Here is a 12,505-nt window from a genome sequence, read left to right as displayed (position 1 = left end):
CCACAAAGAGTCCATAGATGGGGAGGTAGAGAGGAGAGATTTGACCAACACTGGATCACCAGGTTGAAACAACTCTGTTCCCTTTTCTCTGTGACATCCTTCAGGTAGGTTTTTAAGGTTTTGTTGATATTTTGCCAAAGAAGTTATATCTTTGACCAAGTTGGCCATTTCCTGATCAAGTAGGAGGTCATTTGTGAGAAAAGGTCGTCCCTACAGCATTTCATATGGACTGAACCCCATTTTGTGAGGAGAATTTCGGATTCTCAACAAGGCCATGGGCAACAGAGTAGGCCATGGGAGATGAGTTTCTTGTGTTAGTTTCCTTAAGTGCCTCTTGAGTGTTTCATTTGCCTTCTAGACCTTCCCTGAGAATTGTGGCCTCAAGGTGCAGTGAAGGTGATATTGTATCCCTAGCGCCCTGGAATTCCCTGAGTTATCATGGCTTTAAAGGCCAGACCATTGTCGCTTTGTAAGCTTTGGGGAAGCCCAAGTCTAGGAATTATTTCATGAATTAGGACTTTAATCACTTCCTGAGCCTTCTCTGTCTTGCAGGGGAAAGCTTCTATCCAATTTGTAAAGGTATCAACACAGACAAGCAAGTATCGAAATACCTTTGACTTAGGCATATGGGTGAAGTCTAACTGCCAGTCCTCTCCAAGATAGTGACCTATTCTTTGTTCCCCCAAAGGGGCCTTATGATGGACAAAGGTGTGGCACACCTCACAGGCTTTGACTACCTGTAGGATGGTCCGGAGGAGACTTGGCCCTATAAATAGGGATTCGGCCATTTGATGAGTGTTTTCAATACCCATATGAAAAATTTGGTGGAGGGTTTTAAGTATTTTCCACTGGCTAGCTTCAGGTATAAGTATCTTTCCTTCTTCTGTCGTTAACCACCCTGAGGGGAGAAAACTATGCCTCTGTGAAAGTCCCCATTCTGTTTCAGTCGGGGAATACTGGGGCTTAATCTCCTGAAGGGGGTTGTTCCATACCAAGGGTCCTTCCCTAGGTGTTTCTAATGGGAGGTTCCACCTGGCGGCAATTTTTGCCTCAGCATCTGCCTGACAGTTTCCTTCTGCCTTTTCTCCTTCACCTTTCTGATGGTTTTGGCAGTGTAAGACTGCCACCTCCTAGGGTTTTTGCACTGCATGCAATAACTCCATAATTTCCTTGTGGTATTTACTGGGGGTTCCCCCAGAGGTTAGGAACTCCCTTTCCTTCCATATTGCAGCATGGGCATGTAGTATTAGATAAGCATACTTGCTATCTGTATACACATTTATTCTTTTTCCCTTTCCCAGTTCTAAGGCTCGGGTAAGTGCCACTAGTTCTGCTAACTGGGCACTGGTCCCTGGGGGAAGAGGCTTACTTTCAAGTACAGTTATATCACTAACTATGGCATAACCTGCCCTTCGTATCCCATTCTCCACAAATGAACTTCCATTGGTATATAGGTTAAGGTCAGGATTAGCTAAGGGGACTTCTAAGAGATCAGCTCGGGCGGCATAAGTCTGGACTATAATTTGTTGGCAGTCATGCTTGATTGGTTCCCCATCCTCTGGGAGAAAAGTGGCAGGGTTGAGGGCCACGCATGTATGTATTTGAAGCACCAGTCCCTCAAGGAGTAGTGCCTGGTATCTAAGTAGGCAGTTGTCTGATAACCATAAACTTCCTTTGGCAGCTAGTATGCCATCTACATTATGAGTAGTCCAGACTGTGAGATCCTTTCCTTGTATTATTTTGATAGCCTCTGACACTAAGACAGCCACCACCGCAACTACCCTTAAACAGTGAGGCCAGCCTTTTGCTACTACATCAATTTCCTTATTTAAGTATGCCACTAGTTGTGGGTTGTCCCACAAGTCTGAGTAAGGACTCCAAGAGCTATCCCTGCTCTCTCTGTGATGTATAAAGAGAAGTTTTGTCCTGTGGGAAGGCTTAAACCTGGAGCTTGTACTAGGGCCTGCTTTAAGATTTTGAAGGCTGTTTCTGCCCCTGGTTCCCATTCTTCTAGATGAGTATTTGCCCTCTGGGTCTCCTTGATTAGAGTATAGAGGGGCCTGGCTATCTTTCTGTATCTGGGGATCCATAGTCGGCAAAAGCCAGTGATTCCAAGGAACCCCCGCAACTGTTTTAATGTCTTGGGCTGAGGATCAGCCAGTATAGGCTGTATTCTTTCCTTACTAAGGGCCCTGGTCCCTCTGGCTAAGATTAGGCCTAGATATTTATCCTGCTATAGGCAAGGCTGGGCCTTCGACCTAGATGCCTTGTACCCTTGATTAGCTAGAAAGTTCAAGAGGTCTAGAGTAGCCTGCTGGCATGAGGCTTCTGAACTGGTAGCCAAAAGTAAATCATCCACATACTGAAGGACCAGAGTGCCTGGACTTGAGAAGTGGCCTAGATCTTGGGCCAGTGCCTGACCAAACAGGTGAGGGCTATCCCTAAACCCTTGGGGCAAGACAGTCCATGTAAGTTGGGATGTGTGGTCTGTGGGATCCTCAAAGGCAAAGAGAAACAGGGAGTCAGAGTGCAGGGGAATATAGAAGAAGGCATCCTTGAGGTCCAGAACAGTGAACCATTCTGCTTCCTCTGGTATTTGAGAGAGCAGGGTATAGGGGTTGGGTACAACTGGATATAGAGGAATTACTGCCTCATTGATGAGTCTAAGATCTCGCGCTAGTCTCCACTGACTGTTCAGTTTTTGTACTCCTAGAATTGGGGTGTTGCAGGGACTGCTGCATTTCCTTACTAAGCCTTGAGCTTTTAAATGTTTAACAATATCCTGTAATCCTTTATGAGCCAGGCCTTAAGGGATATTGCCTTTGATAAGGAAAAGTGGTGGGGACTTTTAGCCTGATTTGGACTGGGCAGGCATTTTTTGCCCTTCCAAATTGTCCTTCCAATACCCAGATTTCAGGGTTGATTCCTTCCTCAAGTAGGGGACAACAAATGGGTAACTTGTTCCCCATATTCATGTAGATAATAGCTCTAGCTTTGGCTAATATTTCCCTCCCTAATAAGGGTGAGTGTGGGAATTTCAGGCATAACAAGAAAGGGATGTGAAAAGAACAAAGTCTCCCAGTTGCAAGCGAGGAGGTGGGAGAAATACCTGATTACAGGCTGTCCCAGGATTCCTTGGATGGTAATGGACCTTGAGGACCGTCATCCGGGACAGGAGATTAAACTGAGAAGACCATGCCAGTGTCCAAGAGGAAGTCAATTTCCTGGCCCTCAATGATTAAACATACCCAGGGCTCAGTGAGGGTAATGACATGAGCTGGCACTTGCCCTGGGCACCCTCAGTCCTGTTGTTGGATCATCTAGTTGGGGGCTTCTGGCCCAGAGAACCATTGCACTCTGGGGCCTTTTGCCTTCCAGTGATTGCCAGTGGACATGGACGAGGGGGTGGCTTGTTTCTCACTGGACAATCTTTTTTAAAGTGCCCTTGTAAATCATACTGATAACAGGCCCTACTGGGTGATTGGCCTGCTCCATTTTCTGTCCTTTCTGAACCAACAAGGTTTGTTTGTCTGAGGGCCATGACTAAGGCTGTGGCCTTTCTCTGATCTTGCTTTTCCTTTTGGGCCTATTCCTCTTGGTCCCTATTATAGAACGCAGAGGTTACTAAGTTTAATAATGCCTCCAGATTTTGTTCAGGGCCCAGGGCTCGCTGTTGGAGCTTTCTCCTGATATCTGTGGCTGATTGGGTAATAAACTTATCTTTTAGAATCAATTGACCCTCTAGTGAGTTGGGTGACAGGGGAGTATATTTTCTTAAGGCCTCCCATAGCCACTCAAGGAAGGCAGACAGATTTTCTTCCTTTCCTTGAGTTATGGTGGACATCATTGAATAATTCATGGGCTTTTTCCTAATTCTCCTTAGTCCTTCTAGAACACAGGTCAACAGATGTTTACAACTCCAGTCCCCATGATCTGAGTCAAGGTCCTAGTGGGGATCATACTGGGGATGGCTTGCTGACTGGTAGGGAATTTGTCCACTTCTTTAGCTGTCATTCTATCATTTACTTGTCTAAGATACCAGGTATCTCCAAACTCAGCTAAAGCTGCATTCTTTTCATTAAAGGCCAGGGTTTCCTCTAACAATAGCATGACATCTCTCCAAGTGAGATCGAAGGTTTGCCCTAGACCCTATAGGACATCTATGTACTTATCAGGATCATCTGAAAACTTCCCCAGGTCTGCCTTGATCGGCTTTAAATCAGAGAGGGAGAAGTGGACATGTACCCGGGTTGGGCCAAATTCCCCTCCCCCTACAGCTTGAAGAGGACATAACCGATAGCCTGGGGTTTTTTGTGGTCCTTTGGAGATTTCTTTGCTTATTTCCTTCTGGGCAGGGGAGATTAGAGGAGGCTTATCATTAATAGGAAGGGGAGCTATAGGGAGGCTAGGATATGAGGGTATGCTGAAAGGTCCTCCTGTGGGATGTAAATTGCAAGCTTTGCATAGTTGTCTATTCTCCTTCAATGAAAAGAAAGCTTGGACATAAGGTATTTCAATCCATTTGCCTTCTCTCTTATAGAAAAGGTCAAGCTGCAGGATAGTATTGTAATTTATACTTCCCTCAGGGGGCCATTTTTCCCCTTCAGAGAGAATACTGGGGCCACACCATAGTGCAGACAAAAATGAGCTGCCTCTTTTTCAGGGTTTGCAGGTCAAATTGGTCCTAATGACTTAGGATGCATTTCAAGGGTGAGCCTGTTGATGCCTGAGTGTTTCCCATCTGAAAGACAAAACTGCCCATGGTTTTGGTTTGTTTGTTTCTCCCCCTGCCCAAGAATCTGCAGTGGTCCCTGGACACTGCTGATCAGAATAGTTGCACTCACTGACGCAGCAGCAGAAACACCTCTTGCCCAAGAACCCGCAATGGTCCTTGGACCCTGCTGATCAGAATAGTTGCACTCACCAATGCAGTAGCAGAAACACTAGTTTTCCTCCTAGACCACAAGGAGGACTGAGGAAGGTCGGATTTAGTGGCCCTTACCAATGCATTCTCAAAAACCTGCACCGTTGCCTGTCCTCCTAGACCACAAAGAGGACCAAGAAAAATCGGATTTAGTGGCCCTTACTGACGCATTCTCGATAACCTGTTAGAATCCTAAGCATTCTCCTGTTAGTATTGGGACTTTACCCCTGTTCTATAAAGATGCTATGCCCCAAAAATGAAGTGGAGGGCCATACTCTGAGGGAGGGAAGGGATCTCCAGAGTTGGAAGTGTGATGCCTTTTGTCCTCACTTATATGAATAGGAAGGATAAAGTCTCCCCATATCCTAGCTTCTAAGGATATCCTAGCTTTCTAAGGCTCCCCATATCCTAGCTTCAGAAATAGCTTTTGTTAGTCCTGTTTGTCTGAGGAGGGATCCTAAAATTCCAGATATTCCCCCCTACAATGGGGCTTTGGGCAAAAATTATGTCTTTCTGATTGGTGAGACCGGGTGCCTAAAGAAGGGACTCTCGTGAGTCCTGAAGTTTATACTAGAAATCATTCTTATGGGAGAAACTAGAAAAGCACCAGAGATAGGGAGTGATTTTTAGAAGCAGGACTAGCCTCAGAGAAGAGAGGCGAGAGGAAGTTTGTCTGACAGGCATTAGGACCCAGGAGGCAACGGTCAGGATAGATAGGATAGACGGGCGAGTCTCTCTTGGGCGACGCGACTTTCAGAGTTCCACTCATGGCCGCAGGGTCAACCAACTTGTCGGGACCTGGGAGCTGAATGGCTTTCCTCTGTGTTGACCCTTGGCTCAGCCCAGAAGTACAGGAAAAGCGGAAGCTGGTTCCAGGCAAACCAACGCTCCCAACTCTGAAGAGTCGGGGGTTGTCAGAGAGCCCTTTCCCAGAAAGCCTGACACTCTTGTCTTTAGTCCGGCAGCCACGCTATTCGCTTTTAACTGGCCAACAGGTGCCCAGTATTTAGCCCCCAAATTCTAAGGAAAAATAGGACAGAATAGCAAGCGAAAGGGGTCCGATGGTACTCACCACTTGGCGATAGGCGATAGTCCCATCTGGGTAGACAAAATGTGTCTGGAATTGGTTCCTTCTGGTGGGTTCTTGGTCTCACTGACTTCAAGAATGAAGCCGCAGACCCTCACGGTGAGTGTTACAGTTCCTAAAGATGGTGTGTCCAGAGTTTGTTCCTTCAGATGTTCAGATATGTCCGGAGTTTCTTCCTTCTGGTGGGTTCATGATCTTGCTGACTTCAGGAGTGAAGACACGGACCCTCGCAGTGAGTGTTACAGCTCTTAAAGGTAGCACGTCTGGAGTTGTTCATTCCTCTCAATGGGTTCGTGGTCTCGCTGACTTCAGAAGTGAAGCTGCAGACCTTCCCAGTGAGTGTTACAGCTCTTAAAGCTGGCATATCTGGAGTTGTTTGTTCCTCCCAGTGGGTTTGTGGTCTCGCTGGCTTTAGGAGGGAAGCTGCAGACCTTCACAGTGAGTGTTACAGCTCAGAAAGGTAGTGCAGACCCAAAGAGTGAGCAGCAGCAAGATTTATTGCTAAGAGCAAAAGAACAAAGCTTCCACGATGTGGAAGCGGACCCAAGCAGGTTACCACTGCTGGCTCAGGTGGCCAGCTTTTATTACCTTATTTGGCCCCGCCCACATCCTGCTGATTGGTCCATTTTACAGAGTGCTGATTGGTCCGTTTTTACAGAATGCTGATTGGTGCATTTACAAACCTTTAGCTAGACAGAGCGCTGATTGGTGCGTTTTTACAGAGTGCTGATTGGTGCGTTTACAAACTTTTAGCTAGACACAGAGTGCTGATTGGTGTGTTTACAATCCTTTAGCTAGACAGAAAAGTTCTCCAAGTCCCCATCCAACCCAGAAGCCCAGCCAGCTTCACCTCTCACTATGAGGGAATCGGCCCAAGATGAAGGAAGAAGCCCCTTTGGGCCCCTGAATGCCATCTCAATGACAGTGTTCAAGGCCCAGATCTAGCCTGATGTGGGTCACCTCTCTTGCAGGCACTGCATTTCCACTAACATGGCCCAAGGAAACATCAGCCTTTAGTTTCTATTTTTTGAGACAGAGTCTCTCTCTATTGCCCAGGCTGGAGTGCAGTGGTGCAATTTCAGCTCACTGAAACCTCTGCCTCCCAGGTTCAAGAGATTCTCCTGTCTCAGCCTCCCAAGTAGCTGGGATTACAGGCTTGCACCACCATGCCTGGCTAATTTTTGTATTTTTAGTAGAGATGGGGTTTCACCATGTTGGTCAGGCTGGTCTTGAACTCCTGACCTCGAGAGACTCACCTGCCTCAGCCTCCCAAAGTGCTGGGATTACAGACGTGAGCCACCACATCCAGCCAGCATCAGCTTTTTTTTTTTTTTTTTTTCAGACAGAAGTTTGCTCTTGTTGCCAAGGCTAGAGTGTAATGGCACGATCTCAGCTCACTGCAATCTCAGCCTCCCAGGTTCAGGCAGGCAATTCTCCTGCCTCAGCCTCCCGAGTAGATAGGACTACAGGCATGTGCCACCATGCCTGGCTAATTTTGTATTTTTAGTAGAGACAGGGTTTCTCCATGTTGGTCAGGCTGGTCTCGAAGTCCTGACCTCAGGTCATCCACCTGCCTCAGCCTCCCAAAGTGCTGGGATTACAGGCGTGAGCCACTGCATCTGGCCCAGCATCAGCTTTTTGATCATGACTCGAAGTACACCTGTGGCCCTTCAAAGCTCTCAAGGATTCTTCACTCAAACTGCTGAGAGACCAAGATACCCCCATCTTGGGATCACACAGCTGTGTTAATGAACCTAAGACTGAATTTATTTCCATTTTTCTCTTATTCCCTTTTTTCTCTGTTTTGATTATACAAGCAATACACGTTCATTTTAATAAAAAATTTAAAATATAATGTTTATTATCTTATAGTTTCTGAGATTCAGGAATTTGGGAGTGGCTTACCTGGGTAGTTCTGTCTCAGGGTTTCTTATGAGAGTGCAATCAGGATGTCATCCAGGGATGCAATCATCTGGAGGCTTGACTAGGGCTGGGGGTTCACTGCCAAGGTGGCCGGTTCATGGACCTGGCAAGATATTGCCAATTGTTGATAGGAGGCCTTGTAGCTCCACCACTTGGACCTCTTCATGGGGCTGCTTGAGTGTCTTTATGGCAGGGCAGACGACTTTCACCAAAGCAAGTGATCCAAGAAAGAGATCAAAGAAGAAGCCACAGTGCTGTTTAGGACATACTTAGTTCTATATTTGGGAGTGGAATTAGGCTTCCCCTTTTGAAGGGAGAAGTATCAGATAACTTGTGGATTTTTTTTTTTTTGGTAGAGACAAAAATCTCACCATGTTGCCCAGGCTGGTCTCGAACTCATGGGCTCAAATAATCCTGCCTCGGCTTTCCAAAGTGCTGGCATTACAGGGATGAGCCACCTCACCAAGCCTGTAGACTTTTTTTTTTTTTTTTTTTGAGACAGAGTCTCGCTCTGTTACGCAGGCTGGAATGTAGTGGGACGATTCCAGGTTCAAGTGACTCTCCTGTCTCAGCCTCCTGAGTAGCTGGGAGGACTACAGGTGACTGCCACCATGCCCGGGTAATTTTTTTTTTTTTTTTTTTTTTGAGATGGAATTTTGTTCTTGTTGCCAGGCTGGAGTGCAATGGTGTGATCTTGGCTCACCACAACCTCTGCCTCCTGGGTTCAAGCAATTCTCCTGCCTCAGCCTCCAGAGTAGATGGGATTACAGGTACATGCCACCACCCCTGGCTAATTTTTGTATTTTTAGTAGAGATGGGGTTTCTCCATGTTGGTCAGGCTTGTCTCAAACTCCCGACCTCAGGTGATCCACCTGCCTCTGCCTCCCAGAGTTCTTGGATTACAGGCATGACCTACCATGCCCAGGTGTAATTTTTGTATTGTTAGTAGTTACAGGCTTTCACTGTATTGGTCAGGCTGGTCTTGAACTCCTGACCTCAGGTGATCCATTTGCCTCAGCCTCCCAAAGTGCTGGGATTACAGGTGTGAGCCACCATGCCCGGCCTAGACACACCTGTAATCCCAGTTACTTGGGAGGCTGAGGCAGGATAAGCACTTGAACCCAGGAGGCAGAGGTTGCAGTGAGCTGAGATCCTGCCACTGCACTGCAGCCTGAGCGACAGGCTCTGTCTCAAAATAAATAAATAAATAAATAAAACTAAAAATAAAAATTTAAAGGTACAAAAGTGCAAAAGCATATGCAGTTAAAAGTGAGTCTTGGCCAGGTACAGTGGTTCACGCCTGTAATTCCAGTACTTTGGAAGGCCGAGGTGGGCAGATCACTTGAGGCCAGGAGTTCCAGATTAGCCTGGGCAACATGGTAAAACCTCTTCTCTACAAAAGATACAAAATTTAGCCAGGTGTAGTGGTGCACATCTGTGGTCCTAGCTACTCGGGATGCTGAGGTGGAAGAAGCATCTGAGCCCAGGAATTCAAATTCGAGGTGATAGAGTGACCCTGTCTCAAAAAAAAAAAAAAAAAAAAGACCGGGCATGGTGGCCCACTTCTGTAATCCCAGCACTTCAGGAGGCCGAGGTGGGCAGATCACACGAGGTCAGGAGTTCAAGACCAGCCTGAGCAACATGGTGAAACCCCATCTCTACCAAAAGCACAAAAATTAGCCTGGCATGGTGGCACACATCTGTAATCCCAGCTATTCGGGAGGCTGAGGCAGGAGAATTGCTTGAACCCAGGAGATAGAGGTTGCAGTGATCTGACACAGTGCCCTTGCACTCCAGCCTGGGCAACAGAGATTCTGTCAAAAAAAAAAAAAAAAAAAAAAAAAAGACATATAGATTAGTGGAAAAGAATTCAGAATCCAGAAATAAACTCTCACATTTACAGTCAGTTGATTTTTTTTTTTTTTTAAGCTGGAGTCTCACTCTGTTGCCCAGGCTGGAGTGCAGTGATGTGATCTTGCCTCACTGCTAACTCCGCCTCCCAGGTTCAAGTGATTCTCCTGGCTCAGCCTCCCGAGTAGCTGGGAATACAGACGTGTGCCACCACATCAGGCTAATTTTTGTATTTTTAGTAGAGATGGGGTTTCACCATGTTGGTCAGGCTGGTCTCAAACTCCTGACCTCAAGTGATCCGCCACCTTGGCCTCTCAAAGTGCTGGGGTTACAGGCATAAGCCAACGTGCCTGGCCCTGTCACAGTTGATTTTTATTTTCAGCAAGGGTGCCAACATAATTTAATGTGAAAAAGAATAGTCTTTCCGACAAATGGTGCTGGGACAACTGAATATGTACATGGAAGAGAATAAATGTGAATTCCTGTCTCACACCACATAAAAAAGAACTCGAAATGGATCAAATACCTAAATATAAGAGCTAGAACTATTTACACTCTTAGAAAAAGACATGGGCATAAATCTTTGTGACTTGCTCAGGCAAGATTTTCTTAGATATGGTACCAAAAGGACAAATAACAAAAGAAAAAGTAGGCTGGGGGCAGTGGCTCACTCCTGTAATCCCAGCATTTTGGGAGGCAGAGGCAGGCGGATCACCTGAGGTTGGGAGTTCGAGACCAGCCTGATTAACATGGAGAAACCCCATCTCTACTAAAAATACAAAATTAGCCAGGCGTGGTGGTGCATGCCTGTAATCCCAGCTACTTGGGAGGCTGAGGCAGAAGAATCACTTGAACCCAGGGGGCAGAGTTTGCGGTGAGCCAAGATCCCACCACTGCACTCCAGCCTGGGCAACAAGAGATAAACGCTAACTCAAAAAACAAAACAAAACAAAGCAAAAGGTAGATGAATTGGATTTCACCAAAATTAAAAACTTTTGTGTTTCACAGGACACCATGAAAACAGCAAAAAGATAACCCAAAGTAGTGAGACCCCGTCTCTACAAAAAATAAAAAATTAGCTAGGCATGGTGGTGCGTGCCTGTGGCCCAAGTTACTCGGCAGGCTGAGATGGGAGGATCACTTGAGCTCAGGAGTTTGAGGCTGCAGTAAGCCGTGATCATGCCACTGCAACTCCAGCTGGGGTGACAGCAAGATTCTGTCTCAAAAAAATAAATAAAGATTGCTGGGAGCAGTGGCTCACACCTGTAATCCCAGCACTTTGAGAGGCTGAGGCAGGTGGATCACTTGAGGCCAGGTGTTTGAGACCAGCCTGGCCAACAGGGTGAAAGCCCATCTCTACTAAAAATACAAAAATTAACCAGGCATGGTGGTTCATGCCTGTAGTCCTAGCTACTCGGGAGGCTGAGGCAGGAGAATCACTCAGAAAATCTCAGGAGGCAGATGCTGCAGTGAGCCAAGATCATGCACTGCAATCCAGCCTGGGTGACAGAGCAAGACTCTGTCTCAAAAAAAAAAAAAAAAAAGAAGAAGAAGAAGAAGAAAAAATTTAAAACTAATATATCTGATAAGTAACGTATCTAGAATACAGAACTCTTATAATAAAATAATAAATTATTACAACAATAAAAAGATAACCCAATTAAAAAATGAGCAGGGTGTAGTAGTAAGCACCTATGATTCCAGCTACTTGGGAGGCTGGGGTGGAAGGATCCTTGAATCCAGGAGTTTGAGGCTGTAGTGCACTATGATTACATCTGTGAATACCCACTTCGCTCCGGCCTGGGCAACATGGTGAGACCCCCTCTCTAAAAGAAATTTTTTCTTTTCTTTTTTCTTTTTATTTTTTTTAAGACGGAGTCTCGCTCTGTCACTGCCCTGCTGGAGTACAATGGCATGATTTCGGCTCACTGCCACCTCCGCCTCCTGGGTTCAAGTGATTCTCCTGCCTCAGCCTCCTGAGTAGCTGGGATTACAGACATGCACCACCACGCCTGGCTAATTTTTTGTATCTTTTTTTAATGGCTGTTATGCTTTTAATGGTGGCATACACAAAATTCATCAATGCAAAAGATGTTTTACATACTCATAGACATAGTGATTAATGTAAATTATATCTTGACAATGTAAAGTACAGTGTGTTTGGCCTCAGAAAAGAAAGTAGAGAGTTAGCTGCAACTTAACATAACTGGAAAGGCTCTTTATGTTGTTTTTGCTCACCACCTTTATTATGATACTTCTAAATGATATCTGGGGAGGGAATTAAAAAATAAGACAAAGCTCTTTTCAGCTGTGGTTCAAAGAACTCTAGTGAAGCTGTATGGCAATGACATTGTGGGACCATGAAGTTTCCGTAGAAGTATTTCCAATAACAGGCAGTTAAGAAGCTTAATAGTTTCAAAGTCTGGAAAGCAGTAAAGATATCTTAGAGAATTTAAAAACATAAACTCCACTTCTCTCCTACAGAGACATTTTAAAGCATGGACATAACTTTAAGGAGATTGAGAAAACATCAGTAGTTTTCATAAAGCTTCAATGAATACCCCAAGGCACAAGTGTTGAAAACGGCCTGTTCACTAGAACATCACTTTTGGAGATACAGGTATGCTGTGCTTGCAGTGAGAGGACGACTTTATCCCTAGTTTAAAGCACCGGGTGTCAAGCTCAGCTTCCATTTACACAGGATGCACCAATAATCCCTA

This window comes from Pan troglodytes, chromosome 4 (genome assembly GCF_028858775.2).
Source record: "Pan troglodytes isolate AG18354 chromosome 4, NHGRI_mPanTro3-v2.0_pri, whole genome shotgun sequence".
In the NCBI taxonomy this organism is placed as follows: domain Eukaryota; kingdom Metazoa; phylum Chordata; class Mammalia; order Primates; family Hominidae; genus Pan; species Pan troglodytes.
This window is presented reverse-complemented; position numbering follows the sequence as displayed.